Below are 25,096 nucleotides of genomic sequence, written 5' to 3'. Positions count from 1 at the left end.
GCTAACATCATGCTAACTTCATGCTAATTATGCTAGCATCATGCTAGCTTCATGCTAATCATGCTAGCATCATGTTAGCTTCATGCTAATCATGCTAACATCATGCTAACTTCATGCTAACATCATGCTAATCATGTTAGCATCAAGCTAGCTTCATGCTAATCATGCTAACATCTTGCTAGCTTCATGCTAATCACGCTAACATCATGCTAATCATGCTAACATCATGCTAGCTTCATGCTAATCACGCTAACATCATGCTAGCTTCATGTTAATCATGCTAACATCATGCTAACTTCATGCTAATCATGCTAACATCATGCTAACTTCATGCTAACATCATGCTAATCATGTTAGATCAAGCTAGCTTCATGCTAATCATGCTAACATCTTGCTAGCTTCATGCTAATCACGCTAACATCATGCTAATCATGCTAACATCAAGCTAGCTTCATGCTAATCACGCTAGCATCATGCTAGCTTCATGCTAATCATGCTAGCATCATGCTAACTTCATGCTAATCATGCTACCATCATGCTAGCTTCATGTTAATCATGTTAGCATCAAGCTAGCTTCATGCTAATCATGCTAACATCTTGCTAGCTTAATGCTAATCACGCTACCATCATGCTAATCATGCTAACATCATGCTAGCTTCATGCTAATCACGCTAGCATCATTCTAGCTTCATGCTAATCATGCTAGCATCATGCTAGCTTCATGCTAATCATGCTACCATCATGCTAGCTTCATGCTAATCATGCTAACATCATGGTAGCTTCATGCTAATCATGTTAGCATCATGCTAGCTTCATGCTAATCATGTTAGCTTCATGCTAATCACGTTAACATCATGCTAATCATGCTAACATCATGCTAATCATGTTAGCTTAATGCTAATCATGCTAGCATCATGCTAGCTTCACGTTATCATGCTAACATCATGCTAATCATGCTAACATTATGCTAGCTTCGTGCTAATCATGCTAGCATCATGCTAGCTTCGTGCTAATCATGCTAACATCATGTTAGCTTCGTGCTTATCCTGCTAACATCATGCTAGCTTCATGCTAATTCATGTTAGCATTATGTTAGCTTCATGCTGACATCATGCCAACTTCATGCTAATCATGCTACCATCATGCTTACTTCATGTTAATCATACTAGCATCATGTAAACTTCATGATTATCATGTTAGCATCATGATAACTTCATGTTAATCATATTAAATCATGTTAACTTCATGCTAATCATGCTAACATCATGCATACTTCATGTTAGTCATGCTAATGTCATGTTAACTTCATTCTTATCATGTTAACATCATGCTAAGTTCATGTTAACTTCATACTAATCATGTTAGCATCATGCTAAGTTCATTCTAAATCATGTTAGCTTCATGCTAACTTCAGGTTAAATCATGCTAACTTCATGATTAATCATGTTAACTTCATTGTAAATCATTTTAACATCATGTTAGCATAATGTTACTTTCATGATAAATCATGCTAACTCATGTTAAATCATGTTTACTTCATGATTAATTTGTTAACATCATGTTAACTTCATTGTAAAGCATGTTAGCATCATGCTACCTTCATGCTAAATCATGGTAGGTTCATTATAAATCATGTTTACTTCATGATAAATCTTGTTTACTTCATGCTATCTTCATGCTAACTTTATGCTAGATTATGATAGTATCATGCTAAGGTTATGCTAAATCATGCTAACATTTTTGGTTTCATTAGTGTCAAACTTTTGTAAAGTCAGGTAGTATTTTATGCCCAAGTTTGCTTAATTACATATGTAGCTGCGGTCATGTTCTTTTTGTCCAGGGGATTGCATCTTCAATATACGGTTTAGTGGAGTCTTCAATTTATTTACCTCTAATATTTTACACGGATAAAATCTTAAACATATGTATTGACTCAAGCAACAATTATTCACAATAACTGTTTTCTTTAAAATATAATTATATATATGATATTTAAATTTACATATGTGTTGTTGCTGCATACTACAGTAGCACTTCCAGTTTCACAATTGAAAGGTGTCTGGTTTCATGAGCGTTTCTGTCCCCCCTTGCAATTCTGTCCCCTTAGGACCCCGTGTGATTCCTTTGGCTGAAAGGACTCCCCATGGGTAGTTTTTTAGCGCCTTATTACAATTCCTTCAAAATTGTGTTATGTTTTATGTCGTTAAAACGTTGTTAAAATTAGAATTTATGTAAATTATGTGTTTCATGTAGTATATAAATGAGGCTATAGGTGGTGAGATCTACACATTGCTTGTGTCATTTTATTGTTTAAATATTATATACTATACCCTTTCCACTTATGTACTGTGTAAAGTTAATAAATTACTTATACAGAACATGGTTACTACATAGTTGAATCACAATTAAAATTATAATTTATGAGCCATGGTTACTAAACTTTTACTATGAAAACATATGTATGTTAGAAATGTTGAAAATTTATTATTTTAGGGCAGATGATGACACTTAACTACTGATATGTCTGCAACATGAATATTAGTTTATTATATTATTTTTGTAGCTTTTATTTAATAAGTATTTTGTATGCTTTTATTTTATACAAAGTAATTAGTTTGCTAGAATGCTATATTATATCAGGCAATAGTGTTAGATACCAGTGGGGGGGGCTTGTGGAGCAAAATTGTAAGGGTGGACTAAATTGCTCATGACACCAGACATCTTTTCACATGCGGTTGCCATGGTGAATCATAATATCTGAGCTCCTTTGATAATGAATTTTCATAGACTCAGAGTTGCTTAAACTAACTCTTTTCAGCTGTTATGAAACCGAAAACGTAGAGTTTCTAATCTCAGGGTAAATCAAATTGGAGTTCAAGTTTTAACTCAGAGTAGGTTGAACCACTTTATTTAAATGGGCCCCTGGTATTTTGGTGCATTTTAGAGTAAATTTTTAAATAATTGTTACTTGTCTACAAACCTTATGGCTTAGCACAAACCTATCTCTCTGAACTACTGACTGAATATCAACCTTCAAGATCTCTTCGGTCATCAAATCAGGCTTTATTGTGTACTCCTAAATCGAGGCTTAAGTATAGGGGAGATTAAGCTTCTTACATTGCAGCTCCCAGGCTTTGGAATGCCTTTCCAATTAGCATAAGACAAGCTCCACCTCCACCTTTCAAAAGCTTTTGATTGACATTGTGTCATGCATATTATTCATGTGATTGTGCGATTTTATGTTCATTTCTGTTTTTTTGTGTTATTTGTATTGTTTGTTTGTTATTTTTAGTATGAATTTGATTACATTGTCAATGGCACATCAGTCGACAGCCATTGTTTTTAATTGTGCTATACAAATAAATTGTCATCTTAGCAACCACATAGCAAGACTATAACAACCTCCCAACGTTCCCTTAGAAACTAATAAGCAGCACCCTAGCAAACAACCTTTAAAACCACATAACAACTGTATCATGCTTAAACATGTTATCATTATTGTAAAACAAGCTAACAACATGATAAAATATGTTGCCCTTATTCAAGGTGTTTCATGTTGTTATTATGCTAAAACACAAATGTTAAAACATTTTAGCTTAATATTTAAATGTGTTTACAATCATTGCTTAAACACACAGTTTTATTGTATGAGAGGTTAAGATATGCTGCAAAGAAATATTAAAGAACCACAAGAAGTAAGTTTGTTTAAACAGTGATTTATTTGTATTGATACACACACACACAGAAATTTGTATATGTATATTTGTGTATATTAAAGTCATGCATTTGGCTTGCTGTATGTTTTCTATAAAATGTAGCCTTACAGATTTAGAGATGATTCTCAAGTGACCCACATTTGATTGTCCAGAATTGTTTTATCTCACACTCAAGTGTGGCAACAAAAATCAGAATTGCCTGTCAGGATGATGTGATCGAGGAGCTGGTCATGAGGATCTGGTGGATTTTTGATTGAGGCAGCTTGTAATGTCTTACAGCCCCTCCTATTTGATGCTTTTGGCCCAAAAAGCATCATATCCACTCTCTTGATCCATTTCACACCTGCCTGCTCGGGCAGGTGCCCAGGGCGGTGATGTCCTGCCTTAGGTTGCCCTCCGCTGGCCAAAAGAGAGTCTTACCCGTCATTGGATCATCACCTCATGCACCTGGTTCTACTCCATCCCATTTGGCAACTCTTATCATGTAGGTGTTTTGGGGTTGGTAGTGGGGCACTTGAGAACCAGCACAGCAAATCTGTCTTAACCAAATACAAAAAAATTCAGATGCATGAGTCTTTTTTCCATTTCCATTTTTATGTTTTAATGTGTTTATCATGCTTAAAAACATTATAGTATATGTTGCTGTTTAAATGTTTAAATCATGATAGTATATGATAACTGGAAGAGTATGAAAACTGCGTGTGTGTGTGTGTGTGTGCGTCTGTGTACGCACATGTGCATACCTAGTTATGTTAAGAGGACCAAATGTCCCCATAAAGAAACAAATAAAAAAATTTGTGTGTGTGTGCACAAACATGTGCACAAACACTTGGTATTTACGTTGTGGGGACCAAATGTCCCCACACAGATAAGAATGAATGAAAATAGAAAGTGTGTGTGTGTGTGTGTGTGTGTGTGTGTGTGTGTGTGTGTGTATGTGCATTTAAATAGCAGGGTTGCATCATCCCTGATAGTAAATGTGATAAATTGAATTTATCCACATTTATGGAATATGATAACATCATAATATATATCTTGTTCATGTGACAGATTGTTGTTAAGGGACTCTGAAGTGGGTATATTTTATTGGAATCTTTTTAACCTGGAATGTTTTAAAAGCAATGTTAATCCTATGTGTTCTTGCTATGTTGATCAGAATGACGTTTTACAGCTGATAATTTCTTACAGTATCTATTCCAAAATACAGTAGACAGGATCATGATAACTGTAGTAAGTTTGCAGTACTCCTGCTCTGATATGTGAGTGTGTGCTACTAATAAACACAGGATCCAGAAGGGTGTTGTTTTCGGTAGTCCCAGTGTGGATCAGTTGTGTATATCCTTTGTCATTAAACAGTTTCAAAATGGGTTTGTTTCCATGGGACAGCTGGTCTTCATTGAAGTCTCCTAAAATTATCACAGGGTTGATGTTTATGATTTCCAGGGATGTCAAAAGGGCATTTAGGTTAGTCAAAAACACTCCAAGGTTGTATTTAGGTGGTCTGTAGATTACTGTGACCAGTGCTTCTTTGGGGTGTTCTATTTTTAAAACCAAATATTCCAGGTCTGTCACGTTTTGTATGTACATCAGAGGATGAGCTTGTAAGCTATTTCTCACATAAATGGCCACTCCACCACCATTTCTGTTTGCCAACTGTAGATTATTTGTGTAGGAGGTATGTCTGTTGCGATTATAAATTCTGTATCCTTCCAGCTGGAGACACTCATGAGCAGATGAGCCAGACAGGTGTGTTTCAGTGAGACACAAAACATCAGCCAACAAAAGCTCATGATGACTTTTTAAATCATCCATATGACACTGTAGTCCCTCTGTGTTATGATGAATGATAGTAAGAGGAGAATTTACATCATACTCAGTGTGTAGAAGAGGTTGGACATGTTGAAAGTCAGCTTTTGGCATGTTCTCCAAAGAGGCATTTATTTCTGGATCACAGTAAAAATTTTTTTCATCAAAGTCTATGATGTGCAATCCACTAAGCGCTGTGGTTCTGCTTAGTGCAACATATGCCATGCCTGGTTCAAAAATATGCTTCAGAGATACAACAGCACGATCAGTTGTCATTCCTTGAACTTTGTGTATAGTGCATGCAAAAGCAAGTTTCATGGGAAATTGCCTTCGAACTGTTCCCTTTTTTTTTAGCGGCTCCTCTGACCTCTCAATATAAACAATGTTGTCATCTCCACCAGGTGCTTTGTTACGATGTTTATGTCCAGCATTTACATCATCCAGGTAAAGACCAATTAACAGCACATATGGAACACCATCTCGTTCCTGAGTTGTAATTTTTGCCACTTTACCAAAAGTACCATTAACCAGTCCATCTTCCACATCAATATTTCTGGTAAGCATTACTCGTGCACCAATTGCAATCTGTAGTTTGTCAATAAGATCACCTTTGTCTCCTTTAAATGGTGCAGCTTGCTTTTTCATTTCACCTGTTCGGGGATCTTTTTTGTAGTCATTGGCATCAACAGTAATAATATTTGAAAATTGAGAGAATATGGCGGCAGTGTTGTGATTGTCTACCTCTTTATTGGTTGCAAAAATGTGTAATGCATCAGTGGGACACTCTTCGGGAGACAAACGTATCACAGTTTGTAACATGCACTGGTCTGCAGCTGTGAGCCTGTCATGCTTCTGTTTTACTCTTAGTCTGTTGAGCAGCTCAGCATATTCAAGATCCTCTCTGTCTCATAATCTGTGTCAGTGTTATGATCTGAAATTGATCTTTCCAGAAGTCCAACACATGATTCTCATACACACAGAGTGTTTTAGCTCGGCCGAGTGGAGGAAGTTGTAAAAAATCTCCAACAGCAAGAACAGACAATCCGCCAAAAGGTTTCTGGTTTCCTTTAATCTGTTGCAGTCTCCAGTTAACATACGCAAACAACTGTTTTGATACCATAGATATTTCATCTATTATTATAATGTGTACGTTAGAAAAATCTGCCCTGATTTCATCCAAGCTGTTTCCTAGGCCTTGGTATGGAGGTTTTAAGCTTCTTGGGAGTTTTAAAAGACAGTGCAATGTTTTACCAGAAATGTTAAAAGCAGCAGTACCCGTAAATGCTGTTAAAAGAACTGTTGGTTTGGAAATGTCAGTGTGCTCTCTCACGCATGGAAGTTTGCGCAATATTTTAGATGCTTCTGCATGAATAGATTTAATAACATGTGATTTGCCAACTCCTGCTCCTCCATTAAAAAAATATAGAAACTGTTGTGGGTTTTCACCAGAAACACATCTTTTGCACCAGTCTCGCACGGCATAAAATACAGAAGCTTGTGTTTGATTTAAGCTTTGAAACATTTTGCGAATCTGTGCAGAATTGAGCTGGGGAACTTCTATTACTGGCATAGCTGTATTATTGACAGAAGAAGATGCTGTATATTCAGGAATATCATCTTGTTCATCGTTTGCATCAGATGGTTCACGTTCCATTATGCATTCCAGCCTGATCACCTCAGTTGCCGGTGCTAATGTAGTCCATGCATCCTCGACTGGACCGTTCTGTTCAAAATCCTCAATTGCTTGTTCTATTGCCTCATTATGCTTCTCATACTTTTCACGGTTTCCATTTACAATCATGCACACGCGTTGCAGTTCATCAGTGCCTGGAAGGTTTACTGAAGCAAATTTGTAAAATGATTCATATGTTGGGAATCTTGGGGACTTAAGCTGTTCATCTGTGCGATATGGTAGGTAGAGTTTTAACAATGTTCCAAAGTATTTTTCTGGGTTTTTTTGCTCTGAGAAACGAGCAAATCTAATAACAGCAGGTTTACCCCGTGTTCTTTTTTGAATGTGTCCTATATTCTTTTGGAGTGGCAAAACATTTTTACCCTTTTTCTGTCTTCCATAAACAATGCGATATTCACTTGCAAATTCTGCCATGCACATGTTATCAAATTCGGGTCTGTTTGGTCTGGCCTTGTACTTTTCTGGCAGTCCAGTCATCCACACATTCTCTAAGTCAGGGTCCATTGTCTGTAAATACTTTATTGGTAAACTCATCTTTACAGCATTGTCATCTGTGGGTATGAATATGACAGCTCGAGATGATGATTTCAGTTTTAGACTGCATGTGCGAGCAACTGCTTCTTGAGCAGAAACTTCCCTAGATTTGGCATAGCAATTCATGACCTGCTTCATGCTTTCACAGTCAGACATGTTATCATGACTTGAGTCTTTTATTACTTTTTTTAAATAATCACTCATCTCATGTTCAGCTTTTGAAATGTATGAGAGAATGTACATGATACAACTGTATGGATTGATAATGAACTGGATGTCCATGTTTGCATTCCAGGCTCTTAACAGCATTGGATTATAGCCATTAACCCAGCAGTCACGTGGTCGTCTCTCCATGACAATTACATTTGATGTTGACAGACATTGAAAATATTTTTTATATTCTTCATAAGTCATGTTTACTTTTTGAAGCAGCTGTGCTGTGGTTTCAAAACTCTGTGTTGTGTCATTCAGCAGATCCCACACTTTTTGAAGTTGTGCTTTTGCTTGTGCAGTACTGTCATTTTCTCTCTCTTCTGTTGCTTCATTTTCTTCATCAGACTGATCTATTGGAGGAGGCCTGGGACGAGTTATCATGGTCGTGTTCATGGGTGGTTTGGGAAATCCAAATCTACAGTGCTTATTGTTTTTTCTACAGGATTTGGAGTGGTTACGACTGTGCATCTGTACTTCACTTACAATTCTATGCAGTTCGGGGTCTTTGTTTGGGTCTGGTAGTTTACATGAGATATATTTATCAATGAATTTGTACACATCTTCATCTTGATCTTTCTCAAATTCTGGAGAATCTTTCACCCAAAATAGGCAGTGAATGTGTGGAGAGCCACGCTGTTGAAATTCTACTCTATAAAAAAAGTCAATTACCTCACCGATGGGTTGAGCAGGTGACATTATTAGATCTCTTATCAAGGCTTCAACTCGTTTTTCAAACATGCGCATGGCTGTGACTGGGTTGCTTTTAAGAATTTCACATTTCTCTGTCCAGTCTAATTCAGAAAAGTTCACTGTTTCACCTTGTTGTGCTTTAATAGCAGTAATAACTTCTGGCCATCTCATCTCAGCAGCACTAAATGTACAGAAAAATGTAGGTGTGCCTAGTTGTCTTAGCATAGAGAACAAATCACGCAGAGTCTTCTCCCAGTAAGCTGGTGTTCCTCTTAGTGGCTGCATGAAACGTGTTGCCTCTTTGTTGTGTACAAGTTTTTCTAACTCAGATTTATTCTGCAGCAGTAAACAGTTTATTCTACGACCATCACGTGTCATGGGTTTTGCTTTTCTCAACTGAATTGACATACTAGATGTGGCCATGTGCATTTCTGTGACAAACTGTGCAAAAAATATGTAGTTTGTATCCTTTGCACAACGGTTATCTACAGAGAATAACCTGGTGTTAAAGTATCTGCTGGGGGAGACACATTTCACTCTGTCAGGCTCATCAAAAGTGTTTTTACCATCAGGAAACTGCACTGGAAATGCCATAGACTCAAGCTTAGGAATTTTAAAAATGCTTACAGGACTGTTTTTTTCTGCAGGGGCAATACAAAATATTCCATCATCATAAGACAACAAATGTTGACCAGGATCTGGGGGCTGTAGACATGTGTCCAAGACAAGACCCGATTGTTGTTCATTATTAGATTCAGGGCCATCTCTTGAATTGTCAAGTTCATTTTCATTGCTTTGTCGTTCTGTGTTTTCACTTTGGCTGTTGTCGTCAATGTCCATTGGCTCATCGTGTGCACTGCTGTCATTTAAAGACTGATTATACTCATTCAGCATTTCATCTGTCTGGGGAGATGGATTTATAACAATATTTTTATATTCTGAATGCATATCTTTAAGTTTTCCTAAAGCAGATAAAACTTTGTGCATATTCATAGTCTGATACTGATAATGACCTTGGTAACAAAGACGTCTTTTCAGTTTCACTGTAAGCAGCTGTGATTCACTTCTTGGTCTAGGTAAACAATTAACTGTTGTTTCCACTTCAGATGCAACTGAAATCACAGCACCCTTTATAGCTCTCTGTTGGCCTTTAGGAAGTGTTAAGATTTTAGCAAAAGGAATGTACTTTGCAATAACATGTCTTTCTAGAATATTCAAATTGCATAGCTCTGGAGGAATAGGACTAAACTGAAGCTTATTGGCTACAGCAATGTTTGGCATTGTACCTCTCAAAAGTGTTGAATGGCAGCTGTGACAGATCCATTCTGTGTTCCTCATACACTGATCAGTACAATCAGAACAGATGTGAACATAGTTACCTGTCAAACATAGTGAAACAACTGTTGGATTCTTTTGATAGCTTTCACGATCACAGGTGCGCACTTGATTTGAGAAGAGTGCTCTTGCACAGCATGTGCATATATATGTTGGTCCCTGTTTTATAATGTCTCTGAAAGTTTGCAATGCCTTTAATATCACTGGATTCTGTATTTCAACAGGTTGGTTATTTCTGAACACTTGTGTTGCCTGGCGCACACAGTCAATTACTTTATATTTGTGCTGTATGTCTTGTGCACAGTTTATCTTGTGAAGTATTTTGAGTGCTGACATTCTGTCTTTAGCTTTGAATAAATGATATGATTTCTGGCGACACCTGAAGAGTGAGTCGTGTTGATAACGTTTTTTAAACGCGTCCTTTCTTTGTTCATAGAATTTTGAATCTATTTTGCACCGGTTTATGTAATAGTCTTTTTGCCTTTGCCTGAAAATTGCATCTCTTGAATATCTATCAGTTATGTACCTCTTTTGCTTTTCTTTAAATATATCACTATTTCTGTAATTTCTTATGACATAGGATTTTTGTCTCTCTCTAAAATGCTGATCCATTCTGTAATTTCTAATGACATAGTTTTTTTGTCTTTCTCTGAATCGTGCATTACTACTGTAACTGCTGATTAGTTTTCTCTTTTTTTTATTTCTGTATTCCTCATTATTCCTGTAATTCATAATAGCACCAATTTTTTTTTTATTGTTATATTCTTCAGATTTTTTATATTTGTTTTTAATGGCTTGTTTGTGCTTTTCCTTGTAAAACGTATTAGTTTGATAACGGTTCTTCTTTGCTTGGTTATGTCTTTCCTTGTATTCTGTACTTGCTTTGTAATGCTCAGTTTTTTTTGTCTGTTTCCTATCTTGTTTTAAATCCATTTTTTTGTGCCATTTTATCTGGTAATCCTTGCGCCTTCTGGATTTGTTAAGCTTTTTTGATTGTTGATTCAAGTCGGATGTTTCCAAACAGTGATCATTTGGATCTGACAATATAATTTGAATCGAGGAATCTTTTGAGATGTTATGAGAAAGTTTATTTAATTGAACATTTTTGTCTCTGTCCAAATTGTCAGTTACAGTAGTTTGAATCTCCATTTCATCTTCATGTGTTATGTTGACTGGACACTGAACTGGATTTCGGACCTGAATTTGCTGTTGTGACGATGCACATTGGTCATTAGTGGACAGAAACTGAGATGCTACACACGGCTCTATGTTATCAAGATACTCCATGGAGACATCAGTACATACTGTTGTGCTTGTGAATGATACTGGCAGCAGATCAAATTGCACGTTATCGCTTAACTGGAAACACCCTTGAAACAACAGCAACAGTCTCTCTATCATGTCTTCTAAACGTGAAAATGTCAACATTACAGCAGTACCCGTGCCATCATTAGTAGACATGCCATCTGGTGTTCTGCAGTGTGAATCAAAAAATCCAAACCTCCCTGAGCGATCTCTAAACAAAGCAACACAATAAAGTCCACACAAAAACAGGCAGTTGCTGATTTCACTTCTGAGACATTGCAGAGTATTCTCAAGGTTGTCATAGCTGCCTAGTGCAGGTGCATCTCTTAGTAATCCAAACCTCTGGCCATGTTTAATGATGTTGTAAGAGCACAAGTTTGTCTCAAGTTTATCCGGTAGCTCATCAAAATCAAGGAAATTACTCCGAAATTGTCCTTTACTCTGTAGTGTTTGCTTGACAAGAGTGTACAAAGCATCACCTTTCTTTAAAATGTCATCTAATTCCAAACTGTTCAGCTCATTACGTTCGTTGTGCACCGCGAGAAACATTAAGGAATTGCACGTGCATTGTTGCCCTCTCGAATAAATACCGTACCTCGGGTCACTTTGACAGTGGGACGCCGTAACAGAGAGCACGTCTGGGCTTACGTCACTCGCACTTGACACGGAGTTAATGCACAGTGAAGCTTCTACCTTTCTGCGCTGCTTCTGGGCTTCACTTCGTTTACCTTTACGTGGCATGACGATGGAACAGGTGTTAGAAATCTAAAGATCTGTTTATAGCAAAGTACCTTTCGTATGTTAAACAAGTGCAAATTTTCCGGATAAAACCTTAATAACAAATACAAAGACCCACTCAATGAATATTAATGCTTATTATACGTTATGCTAGTATACCACAGTAACAAGTGTCAACCTACTGTATTTACATACACACAATGTAACTGTTATACCGTCAAGCCTTTGTATTTCACTGAATTATAAAATGTTAACTAAAGGCAATGCCAGTAATGCATCCAATTAGTAAAGGCAAATGTTACAACGTGGTAAGATTCAAATATGAACTTGCCAAACCAAAATACTTTACTGATATTTTAATTACCTTTAAATGTACTGCACTCAAATAACAATTACAACAAGAGTCAAACTGTAAATATAATACTGATATATTAATTAGCTTTTAAAGTACAAGACTGAAATTTTAGTAACAAGTCAACAAATTAAATATACAAACACACAAAACTATAGCAATTGAACTGTTATACTGTCAAACACTGTCAACCCCAATATTGTACAAAAATGTTAACCAAAAGCAATATCAGAAATGCAACCAATTAATAAAGGTAAATGTTACAATGTGGTAAGATTCAAAGAGGAACTTGGCAAACCAAAATATTTTAATGACCTTTAAATGTAGTCTATTCAAATAGCAGTTACAACAACAGTCAAACTTAGAATATTTTACTGATATATTAAAGTACTGTACTAAAATTTCACCGTTAAAACAGTCAAGAAATTAGATATACAAACACACAAGACTATAGCAATGGAACTGTTGAACTGTTAACCCCAATATTGTACAGAAATGATAACCAAAGGCAATATTACTAATGCAATTAATTAGTAGAGTATAGACAAATGTGAAAAGACTCAAATATAAATGTAATACGTTTCAAAGATGAACTTCAAAAACAATTTTTTTTTACTGATATATTAATGACTTTTAAAAGTACTGTAATGTGTATTATCTATTATAAGCAGTCTAAAAGACTATAGGAAATTATGTAATTTTAAAACTATAGTAAATTATTGTGTGTGTTGATGGTGTTGATTTCCCAACGCAGTCCTCTAATCAACGTTGCTTTGTGAAGACACTCAAGGCAGCAGGGCACACTGGAGCTGTAGGTAGTTCTGTTCTCACTTTTTCTGTCAAAGCAAAAAGTTAAAAGGGCGTTCTGTTTTGGGGAAAGTCGGTGTATGGGGGTTAGGGCAACAGATTGGTTGGGTGGGGTAAAAAATTGGGTCGTTTTTTTTGGGTAGAAATTGTAGGCTTTGTTTTTTTTAGTTGAATCGGTGATTTTTTTTGTTTCCTGGCAGTTTTTAAGAGGCAAGCTGCTTGGGTATGCATGGCATGTTTTGCAGTGTTTAAATGCGGTTTGGATGCGTTTGAAGAGGAAGCAAGCAAGCAAAGCAGCAACGTTTTGAAATGCGCAGCCAGGTGTTTGTGAAGTAAAAGTACAGAATAGAAGAGAAGCAATGATTTTAGCAAGATAAAAGTTTGAAAGAAAATGTATATAAAGGTCAGGACAGGACATGACAAACAAACACAACACAAAGAGAAAAAAAACAAGTTAGTTACATTCTAAAGTCAAAATAGCACGCATATTACAGAATGATTAACAGTACATACTTAATTGTACAAAACATATTGCAGGACAAAAATAAGTTAAAATTTTTGTTTAAACTCAAAGTATTAAGATCATATTAAAACTACACTCTAATATCAGTTTTTGAAAAGGCTGAATTATCTTGGTTACACAGAATATAGGTCCAGTCTGTATGTCCATTCTGTTAAGGGTGGGGCAGTCAAAAGCTGATGCTCTGTACAGTGTTAAGTGTATGACACAAACTGACTCTGATTTCTTCTTTTAAAATCATATAATATTTTTCATTTTCCATGCAAACTGCTGATTAAATTTAATAGTGTATGTTCCTTCATGAGGTCATAAAGTAACCAGGCAGTGAAAATCAATTGTGCATTGCAGTTACTAGATGCTACCTTTAAACCATATTGGCTTTGCCATTTTGGCAGAAACAAGGATGTGACTACACATGGGTTTGTTGTGTTCAGATTGACTAGACAGCAGGACGATGTATGATCTTATGTTTTGGGCATGTAATGCGCAATATTCTGACAGCCAGGTATGTGATATGTAGTAATTTTTTAATCTGTACAAATTTTATGTTGAGTAATATTATTCAGCCTTAGGAAAATTATTTTAATAAAATCCCAGTCATCTCTCCCCCATTGTTAAAGCAATAGTTTGTCTAAAAATTTAATTTTTATGTTTATCAGCTTACCATCAGGCCATCCGAATTGTAGGTGACTTTGTTTCTTCAGTAAAACACAAATGTAGATTTTTAACTCCCACCCTTCAGTCTCTCAGTGAATATGCATGTGGATGGTATTAAAATTTGATAGAGAAAAATAACTCTGCGGCTCGTGACGACACATCAATGTCCTAAGAGATAAAACTGAACCAACAGGTTGCGAACCAACTTCATAGGTGCATACTGCCACCTATTGTATCGGGTGCACTGCATGAGGGTGCATAAGCACTATACGGGGCACCGATATAGTAGGTGGCGGTATGCTCTTATAAAGTTGGTTTGCAACCCACCCTTAAACACCAAGAAGAAGATGTGTACACACGTACTCCTTTAGGCATAGTGCTGTATTGAAGGTAAAAAAATTATATAAATACTTTTCGGTTTCTTGCACAAACCGATCGTTTCGTATCTTAGGACATTGAGTTGTCGTCATGAGCCGCAGAGTTTAATTTGGATTTGTCTGTACATTCCTCTAAGTTTTGTTACCACCCACATGCATTATACATCTGACAGACTGAAACAGTTGGGAGTTAAAAATCTATATTTGTGTTTTACTGAAGAAACAAATTCACCTACATCTTGGATGGCCTGGGGGTAAGCTGATAAACATAAGATGAATTATTGCTTTAAATGTGAAATATGTAACTGTTACTTACAAAGATGAATTAGATGTCCAATCTAGGAAAAACAAAATCAACAAAAACGACAAATTAGTTCAAAGTAGGCATGACCACATTTACAGTGTATTTAGAAAGTACTTAAACCCCTTTACTTTATTTGCAAATTTGTTATGTTTGCATTAATCCTTTTTATAATTTATATATACCTCAAGAATTTAAAATTACAAATTCACCTGCATCTTGGATGGCCTGGGGGTAAGCTGATAAACATAAGATGAACTAATGCTTTAAATGTGAAATATGTAACTGTTACTTACAAAGATGAATTAGATGTCCAATCTAGGAAAAACAAAATCAACAAAAACGACAAATTAGTTCAAAGTAGGCATGACCACATTTACAGTGTATTTAGAAAGTACTTAAACCCCTTTACTTTATTTGCAAATTTGTTATGTTTGCATTAATCCTTTTAATAATTTATATATACCTCAAGAATTAAAAATTATATTACTTTCCAAAGATAATGCAGTTGTCACAATATTAAACACTGTGGACTGGTTTCACAGACAAGCCTATTAAGCATCTTTAAAAAGCACTCCTTTGAAGAAGACATTACTGGTGTGTATCATAAGACAAATCAATGGCACTGGCATATCTTAAGATGTGTTTTACTAAACCTTGTCTGTGAACCTGGGGGTGTGTTAATAAAAGTCCCATGTCAGATGCAGCTTTTCAAGGCCTAATTAAAATGTTCTGACTCAAAAAAAAAAAAGAATTTAAATCATTCTTATTAATCAACATCTAGTACCCCATAATGACAAAGTGAAACTGAATTTAAGACATTTCTGTAAAATGTTTTAAAGGAAAAAAATAATTTCACATTTACTTAAGTATTCAGACCCTTTGCGATAACACTAGAAATTTTGTTTAGGTGCCATTTATTTGTGTTGATCAACGCCGAGATTTTCTACACCTTGACTCGAGTCCACTGAGATATCCTCACTAAAACCTTATCAAAATGACCTTAAGCAAAGAACAAGGACAACACAGTAGTGGTTTAGGGACAACTATGCGAGAAGTGGACCAACCAAAGCCCTGACTTCAACCTCACCAAGCATCTCTGGAGAGACCTGAAAATGGCTGTCAGCCGACAGTTCACATCCAAACTCACTGAGCTTGAAAGGATTTAAAAGGAAGAATGGCAGAAATTCCTTCAATCCAGATGTGCAAAGCTTGTTGCGTCATTCCCAAAAAGACTCGAGGCTGTACTTGCTGCAAAAAGTGCTTCAACTAACTACCAAGTAAAGTGTCTGAATAATTTCAGCTTTTTTCTTCTTTTAAATACATTTAGACATTTCCAAAATCCTGTTTTCAGTTTCTCATAATGGGGTACTGAGTGCAGATTAATAATAAGGGGGGGGGGGGGGGGGTTATTGTAGTATCAGATTTAGACCAAAAAAAATTTAACTGTGTAGGGGGTCTAAATATTTTAAAAATAAAAAGGTCCACAATTTTCAGTATAATGTCTTTCAAACTTCAGTGTTTCTGCTGTCCTATAATAAGTGGTAAAAATTAAGTCTTGATCTTATTTAGTCGTACCCAAAATGATCTACTTAGTCACATATGCTTCAGAATAAACAATTAATTATATGATATTCCTGTTCAAAATGTTTCCTTTCCTGTGGTATTAATGTAAAGATTGTTAATTTAATAAATTATCGCATCAGGCAACACAATAGAACCTAAACTGTAAAATGCCACCTTCAGAATTATTTTTTTTTTTTAACTCACCCCCTTGTCATCCAAGATGTTTGTCTTTCTTTGTTCAGTTGAATACAACCAGACCTATATTAAATAATACCCTGGCTGTTCCTTGCTTTGTAATGGCTCTGATCAGAGACCAAATGTTTAGAAGCTCCAAAAACTGCATCCATCCATTATTAAAGTAATCAAAATTTAATGTATCCAGTGGGTTAATAAAAAAACAATTCATATTTTGACCTTTTAGTTACAAAACATACCTTAAATAAACAATAAAACATTTAGTGTCTAACGACTGTCAGTTTTGTCACAACTCATGATGAAACACAAGAACCAATAAGATTTTACATACCACTATATTTAAATCTATAGTTGATTTTGTTTTATAAAATTACGTATATGTAACTAATCACTAAAAGTGCTCAGAACTAAACTTTTTCTTATAAACCTTATACTTTGCTTCTAAATACATTTATTAAACCACTGGGTTGTATATGGATTACTTTAATGATGGATGGATGGACTTTTTTGAGATCGTAAATGTTTGGTCCATGATCAAACTTATTACAAAGCAAAAAGGAGCCAGGATATTAATAATTAGAACTCTGATTGTGTTCAGCTGATGAAAAAAAGGCATAAACACCTTAGATGACTTAGATGGGGCTAAGTAAAAAAATCTATCATTTTTATTTCTGAAGGTGGAGTACATCTTCAATAAAGTCAGTTTTACTTTCAAACTAGGAGTGTAACGGTTCTCGGTAAAGAATCGAATCGTCCTGTTTTCCGCCCACAGTTTGGGACGCACGTGCACCCTGTTTAATTCGACCACGCATTTGTATTATAGTTTGGTGAAAAAACGATGCATAAAAAGCTAATGTATGGTTCTGAATAATCTCTGCATGTGTTAAGGTGAGAGTACCTGTCCAATCAACTCGAAGTATGCAAATTTGTTGCCAACCTCACAGTTCATCCTCAGTTCAGCGTGTTTGTGTGTTTCACAGACCTTTTAGCATGGCAAACGAAGGAGAAAAGACGCTAACAGAGTCATCCCCAGCTGCATTTAAGTCTACTGCAGCAGCGATGCTCAAGAAAATGTGGACAAAACAGTAAAATTTGCAAGTGCTGTATGCCTAAGGCAATACATCTAATATGACGAGTCGCTTTACGCGTCATCACCAGGGTTTTGTTGATAGCACACGATCGCAGGTGAGACAGAAACAGCACAAATTGCCTTCTGTGTTTGAATTTTAACAAACCTATCTTCTTGCAAAAAAAACTTGAAGATAGCGGCATAGAATATAAAAAGTAACCCAGTGTTCTAAGCTATTTTATGTTCATATTGAATTGCACAGTAAAGCTGGTATATAGTATAATAATACAAGTGCTCTTAAGTGAAAATGTTGATTTTGGCAGAGGTTAAAAACGGCTTAGATTTTTATTTTTGTAAAGCAGCCTGTTGTGACCAATGTGTACTGAAACTGTGACCCTAAGCCGTGATACGCACCGAAACGTGAGTAATTTGAACCGTTACACCCCTATTTCAAACATGCTGAAATGGCCAAAACTGACAAACAACAATAAACATTGGTAAACAGTATCTGTTACATTAACAGAAAAACAATGTTATAATGTCATTAGGCAATTACTGATTCAAAAGTAATTGAAAATGACTTACCAGTGACGCAATGTGGATGGCTCTGAAAAGAGCCTTTGGGTTCGCTATAAAAAATTGTATGAAATAGGTGCTGTTGCCCAGCAAAACCAGGAATTTGGCTGAGGTCTAGAGAAAATCAAACAGAAGAAAAAGAAATGGTCACTAAATATCTAAATAAAATATGTCACAGCTTGTACATTTAGTAAGAATTTGACATTCAAAAATAATACTTACTTAGCTAAAGCAGTTAAAGTTTTCAAAAGAGCAAAAGAAAGAAAAATTAAACATTACTACTTAAATATCATGTGCAAGGTTAACTGTTCAGAAAAAAAGTATTATGTTGCAACAGAGATTGTTATATAAATGACTTACCACAAAAATGTCTAGACAGCAAAAAAATGATGTAACAAAAGTACAGGGGAAAGAGAAAAAAAACATACATTATTATCAAATCATAAGGGTTGATATGCCAACCATATTCTGTTTACAATAGTATATTTTATAAAGTATATTTTGAGGAATTGCCTCCAACATATTAATAAACGTTACACTAGAAAAAAACGCATGTATTTTGTGTACTTCCCCCTACCTAGGCTCTTTGTTCAAACATTTTTTCGTCTCTCGCAATTAAAATAACAGTGAAGCTAATGCTGCGTTCCAGGCAGGCTTTTAAACTCGTGAGTTACGACCTCAAAACCACGACTCACGACCCCATGCGTTCCAGGCAGCCTGTAACTCGTGTTTTTACAACCTTCTACCGGTGAAAGTGCACTGGAACGGCAGTCAAACCCGTGACTTCCCACCCGTGGACTCGTACTAGATCGATGTACTCCCAGTTCAGAGTCGTGAGTCGTGGTTTTGAACTCCTGAGTTACGGGTTACCGGTGTTGTGTCGAAGTCTGTTCCCCCTATTTTTCCCTTCAGTGTAGTGTTTTTATGGCGTTTTTATCACGTTATAGGTTTTATTGTTTATATATTTAAAGTTTTAATGGCTACTGAGATGTATATGTGTGCATTTCTGTAATGTATCTGTATTGTTCTTAATGGTAAGTCAATTATTTTTACAGTATGAATCATATTATATGTATAATATTTATTTATTTATGTATGCAAACATTACATTTTTAAAACAACCAGTAAAGAAAAAAAAAGAAAAAGACAGGCTATATTTTAAAAGAAATACCCTAATAAAAAACTGTCAAATGTATGAAATATTTAATAAATTGTATTATAAAATACATGATATTATGCCTTTTTAGTATAACCAATTCAAATCTTTAATCTTTCTAAATGTAACTTGATGAAAAAGCTATAAAAGCACTACACTAAAGGGAAACATAGGGGCAACTGAGTTCGACACAATACCGGTTCCCTGGAACGCAGCATAACAGTGTTAATAATGCGGAAGCTCATGGCTCAAGGCGGAGTCCCTAACGGCATCACCTGGCGGCCATCCCACGACAGGGCGCTCGCTCACCCGCAGCACCGAGCCCAATGGTGCAGGTACCCCCAAATGACCACAACTTGCTCAACCTTCCACCGACCCTCAAACGGTTTGGGTTTTTACAAACGTTATTAACGTGGCTATAATTCTGGATGCTTTAACATGTTTCATGAATTTATTTTTTATTTTTAGTATAGGTATGCAGTGTCATAGGTACATCTTTGACGTTTATAACAAACCAAACCGTTTGAAAATCGGCAAAAAATTAAGCAAGTTATGGTCATCCAAAAGTACCTGCATCATCAAAACTCAATGCCACAAGTGAGCGAGCACCCCGTCGTAAGATGGCCGCCAAAATGCGGGCGTTGCACTCAATTGGCCAGCAGCGCGGACGAGCCATCTAGCCTTTATATACATATCTATGTTCGCGCCTACCAAAAATTAAGCAAGTTATGGTCATTTAAAAGTACCTGCATCATTAAAACTCAATGCTACGAGTGAGCGAGCGCCCTGTCGTAAGATGGCCGCCAAAATGCGGGCGTTGCACTCAATTGGCCAGCAGCGCGGACGAGCCACCTAGCCTTTATATATACACTATGTTCGCGCCTACCAAACGTATCTTAAACAAATAAGTTAAGTTACCATAACTTCAAAATGAACGTAAAAACTATGATAAAATATGAAACAGGTCAAAAACTCATGAACAAACAAGGCATTTAAGTAAAGCCTCGCCTGCAGATGTCACTGTAGCTTCGAGTAACGTAACGTTGTTATTCTTCTATAGACGACACCATGCATTTATTATATATAATTGCATATGTTAGTCCACAACTTAAGTGGTTGTTCCTACCAGCCATATAACCTCGGTTAAGTTGATTTTTGTTACCAAAAACAGGCAGACGCCTGAGTATCTGACAACCCCTTAAGTTAACGGTTAAGTTACCTTTTCCCTCACTGAAATTGTTCGGTCGGTCCGTCCGTTTAACGGTTCACTTTAACAATATATCAAACTAAAATCATATAAACAATAAAAATGGGCTTTAGCCACAATTTCTTAGGCTACAATTATTTGAACTATCCGTTTGTTTTTTTCCAACGCATAATTTACCTCAGAAAACAATGATAGCAGAAGATAATCCGTTATATTTCTTTATTGTTTAAACGTAAGTAATATTACACTCATCTAAATTAACAATCGACATATTTAAAATCATCAAATTAATAAATCCACCGTCTGCCTGTGAAATTTTAAGACTTTTATGAGGAAATTTGACTTACCTCAAGAGATAGCTGAGAAAGTGGCGCTCGCTCAGTGAAGGCAAAACCAGTGAGAACCGGAAGCAAGCTCATTAGCTATACAGACTCTCGTCCAAAGCTGTCGTCTCATTGGTTTGAATTAATCACGTGATGTTACCTAATACCTGAATACTAGTCGTGTAACAAAAATATTTCAAAAATATATATAAAATATTATCACATTTGAGCTTTGGATACGGGGCAGACAATATTAAACCATAATATTAAAAATAATAAAACAAGAAAATCTTCCTTAAACAGTGATATAAATGAAAATAAAATAAATATAATGCTATCAATGGCCATATGAACTCATTTGCTCTTATATATATAAAATGCTTATCATTTTGTTCGTTATTTTATTTAATTGATTAACTTTGAGAAATGCCCAAAATGGACAATTCTACAATAAATTGATAAATTCTTTGCCTTAAACAGTGCTTCCCAAACTGTGGGCCGCTGCCCCCCAGTGGGCCGTCGCAGTACTGCGGGGGACCTTGACTAGGCTAAATAAAAAAATCATGTGATATTAAAGCGTATTTATGTATATATTGTATATTTGTTTATATTTATTTCATTTTTTTATTATACTGAGGTGAGATACATTGCTTAAACGTTTTTATATATTTTTTTTATATTTTTTAACATAGTTATGTAATTCATTGCAATAGATTTATGAACTATTTGTGAGCTATGTAGCTTCTGTTACACACTTTTGGGTGGTTTCCCAGACTGGGATTACCTTAAGACAGGACAAGGCCTTAGTTTAATTATGAAATATAACTAGTTTGAATAAAAATGCCTTACTAAAAACATACTGGCGTGCATTTTAAGGAAAAACAAAGGGCACTGATGTATTTTAAGATATGTCAGTGCATGTTGTTTTCAGTTTGGACAGCTCTTATATTTATTTTAGTCTAGGACTAGTCTAATCCCTGTCCGGGAAACCACCCCTTTGTGTTATAATGATAAATACTTTGCAGAAAGTATGTAGTGTTATGGTTTTATATATGAAGAGTTTCGTTGCAAGACGAGATAACCACCATTTTTTTAATTGTTCAGAAATCTTGTTTTTTGGTTGTGCATTCCAATTAATTTCAATTCAACTGCAGTTGTTTTGTTTTGATTTAAACCTTCATAACTTAAAAAATACAGCTAAGTAGCACCATAAAACAAAATAATAACATGATAACATAATAATAAACATATTTTCACAAAAATGTAAAAAAATGGATTTATCTCGTTTTGCAACGAAACTCTTCATTTATTTGTAAAGAATTTTTACGTCATCTTTCAACAGAATATAAAATACTTTCCATAGTTCTCATGATTCACATGAGATTCTTAAAAACTGGTTATTAAATGTTGGTAATGTGCAAAGAGACAATCAGCTTTATTAAAAATATATGTTATACTACAAATGGGGGGGGGGGGGGTCGTGGAGCTTTTGCTATGTTTTTGGGGGGGCTTACCAGTGTTAAGTTTGGGAAGCTCTGGCCTAAAATATTACACAGTGATAAGATGGCACTGATAGAACAGGAATATGCTGGATAAGGTGACTAAAATGGGCAGAAAAATTACTGGATCTGATGTTAAAACCATCTCCAATCTTACAGACCAGTATACCCTCAATCTGGCATTGAGGATACTGGATGATCCATCCCACCCACTTTTCTTAGAGTTCTTCTTACTCCCATCTGGATGTAGATTTCGAATGCCATCAACAAAAACGAAACGTGCCATTACATCATTTGTACCGAGGAGCATTCAGTTACTGAACAGATCAGACAGAGGCACAAAAAATAATTTTTTAAAGACATTTTTAATTAGACATTTTTAATTAGCTATCGATTTATTTAGATATTGGACTTATTGTATGCCATTATTATTGCTATAATTATTGTCTTGTGTTGTTTATGTTTTGGTTTTTTATGTTTGCCATGTCGTTGGATGTTTGTTAATGTGGCTTCCTTGAGTGCAGAACAAATTCCCTTCGGGGCAATAAAGGTTTCAATCAATAGGTACAGACACACTATCATCAGTGTCATTATCCTAGTGACTATTATTTGTGAACCTCTTAAATGGCAAACAATTCACATAGATGTTGCAGTAAAGCACCAGCTGGGAAAAATCAAAGGTCAACATCAGGGTTCTAAATTAACACCCGCCAACCCGCCAAATGCGGGTTAAAATTCATTTTGGCGGGTGTTAATAAAAACTTACTAGCCAGTTTGGCCGGTGATGCATGAGGCATTGCATGCAAGATACATAAAGCTTCGTTCTCGGTCATTTATCCCTCTGGCAGTACTTCCTACATTTCCCATGAACATGCCGTAATGCTACGTGATAATGTTTATACGCCAATTGGCTGCGCGCAGTTTGCAGCAAAACCAGCGCGAGAAACTATGGAAACGAGTGGAGCGTGTCCACCAGAAAACTTAAAGTGTATGTTGCAGGTTAACCACCACTGTCGATTATGGGTACATAAATCACTCAAGATATGTGTATAATTTTTAAAATGTCTCAAAAATGGTCTTAAAGACCACTTTTTTTACGTTTTTGGTATTAACGGTTTTTTTAACGCAATTCTGCGATGACGTCACGTTGGGGAGAAGTGGAGACAGACTCAGCCAGAGCCATAGAGATAGATGAGACATTTATTGCTGTTTAATACTTACGTATATAATTTGGAAATCATATATACATCGTAGGAAATATATAATGTGTTATACTGCAAAGTTACCTTGCTAATTATTATTTATGATATATGTGGAGATAAATAAAACTTCGCAAATCTGCTGATTTGATTCATTCATGTCCTGAACACCAGGCTAGAGATTTTTAAACATCCTTAATCCACACTTACTAGTCTATCAAATAATATCTCAAATATATTGTTTTGTGAAATAAAAGGATGCTTTGTTATATTGTTTATGCGATTATAACGAATCACACGATCATTTTATGCAGCAGCAGTCAGTAGCTGCAGCATACTCGGATCCGACCGCATACATACTGTAATAAACAGGCGTTCGACGGCTTTTTACATCACGACAGACTATGCCATTTGAGGAGGAACCGCTCATTGATCACCGTATTTTTATAAATCCTGTACATGTTTGGACCTGCCGAACAGGTTGAGCACTTTTATATACATTGAGCAGAGAGGCTGCCTGCACAGTTTGACCAGCGGGCTGCGGGAACCGGCCGCACATCACGCCGCCAGACGGTGTTGCTAATATAATTCGAAATGTATAGCTATTATCAGATCGGCCCGGGAAAGTCCCGACTCTCTCGATTGCCATTCCGCTACTGGCTGTAAGAAAGTGAGTGCGTTTGGGTCGCTGGTCCCCGCGAACAGACGTGACGTGCTTCACTCACCTTCCAGGATTAGAGACATGCTGCCAAAACCGTTTGTGCTGAAGATTGCATAAAGTTACACCCATTTCAGGCAGGATCATGGACCCCCTCAAGCCAGCATGCACGAGTATGTTAATTGTTTGTTTACTTTCTACACGAAGATATGCTAACCTTATGCTATCTGGCTGTCTGCCTATCTCTCTATACTAGCCTATCCATCTGTCTGTCTGTCTATCTATCTGTCTGCCTATCTCTCTATCTGTCTCTATCTATCTGTCTCTATCTATCTATCTGTCTCTATCTATCTGTCTCTATCTGTCTATCTATCTATCTATCTATAATCTGCGCTATCAGAACTGTACTTTACTCGTCTTTCTATAGTCTTTCTCAATGCTCTCAAGGCGGCTTTGGTCAATTCTCTCCCCAGCGTGACGTCATACAGTGCGTTGTGAGGGAAAGGAGAATCATTGCAAATTGCTGTACTTTTTCATACTTTTTCGGGTTTTGTGATACCCAACAACATAAAATACAATGGATAACAGTTTAAATGTTTATTAT

The 25,096-nt window shown here is 36.0% G+C and overlaps 2 long non-coding RNA genes across 4 annotated transcripts in view; one reads left to right on the top strand and one right to left on the bottom strand.

Moving 5' to 3' along the window:
- LOC129433146 (uncharacterized) overlaps positions 1-25,096 on the top strand; it is a 37,455-nt gene that overhangs the window by 5,502 nt on the left and 6,857 nt on the right. The gene's annotated exons all lie outside the window — the stretch shown is intronic.
- LOC129435499 (uncharacterized) lies at positions 12,669-24,572 on the bottom strand. Of its 3 annotated transcripts, XR_012369861.1 has the most exons (6): positions 21,161-24,572; positions 18,673-18,821; positions 18,460-18,564; positions 15,341-15,362; positions 15,060-15,081; positions 12,669-13,407 (listed from the first exon to the last, which is right to left on the bottom strand). It is a non-coding gene; the product is annotated as an uncharacterized lncRNA (long non-coding RNA). The 3 variants fall into 3 exon arrangements; XR_012369860.1 differs by lacking the exon at positions 21,161-24,572 and having other exon boundaries at positions 18,673-20,315; XR_012369862.1 differs by lacking the exon at positions 21,161-24,572 and having other exon boundaries at positions 12,669-13,404; positions 18,673-20,315.

The sequence above is a fragment of the Misgurnus anguillicaudatus genome, chromosome 6, assembly GCF_027580225.2.
Source record: "Misgurnus anguillicaudatus chromosome 6, ASM2758022v2, whole genome shotgun sequence".
In the NCBI taxonomy this organism is placed as follows: domain Eukaryota; kingdom Metazoa; phylum Chordata; class Actinopteri; order Cypriniformes; family Cobitidae; genus Misgurnus; species Misgurnus anguillicaudatus.
This window is presented reverse-complemented; position numbering and strand designations above follow the sequence as displayed.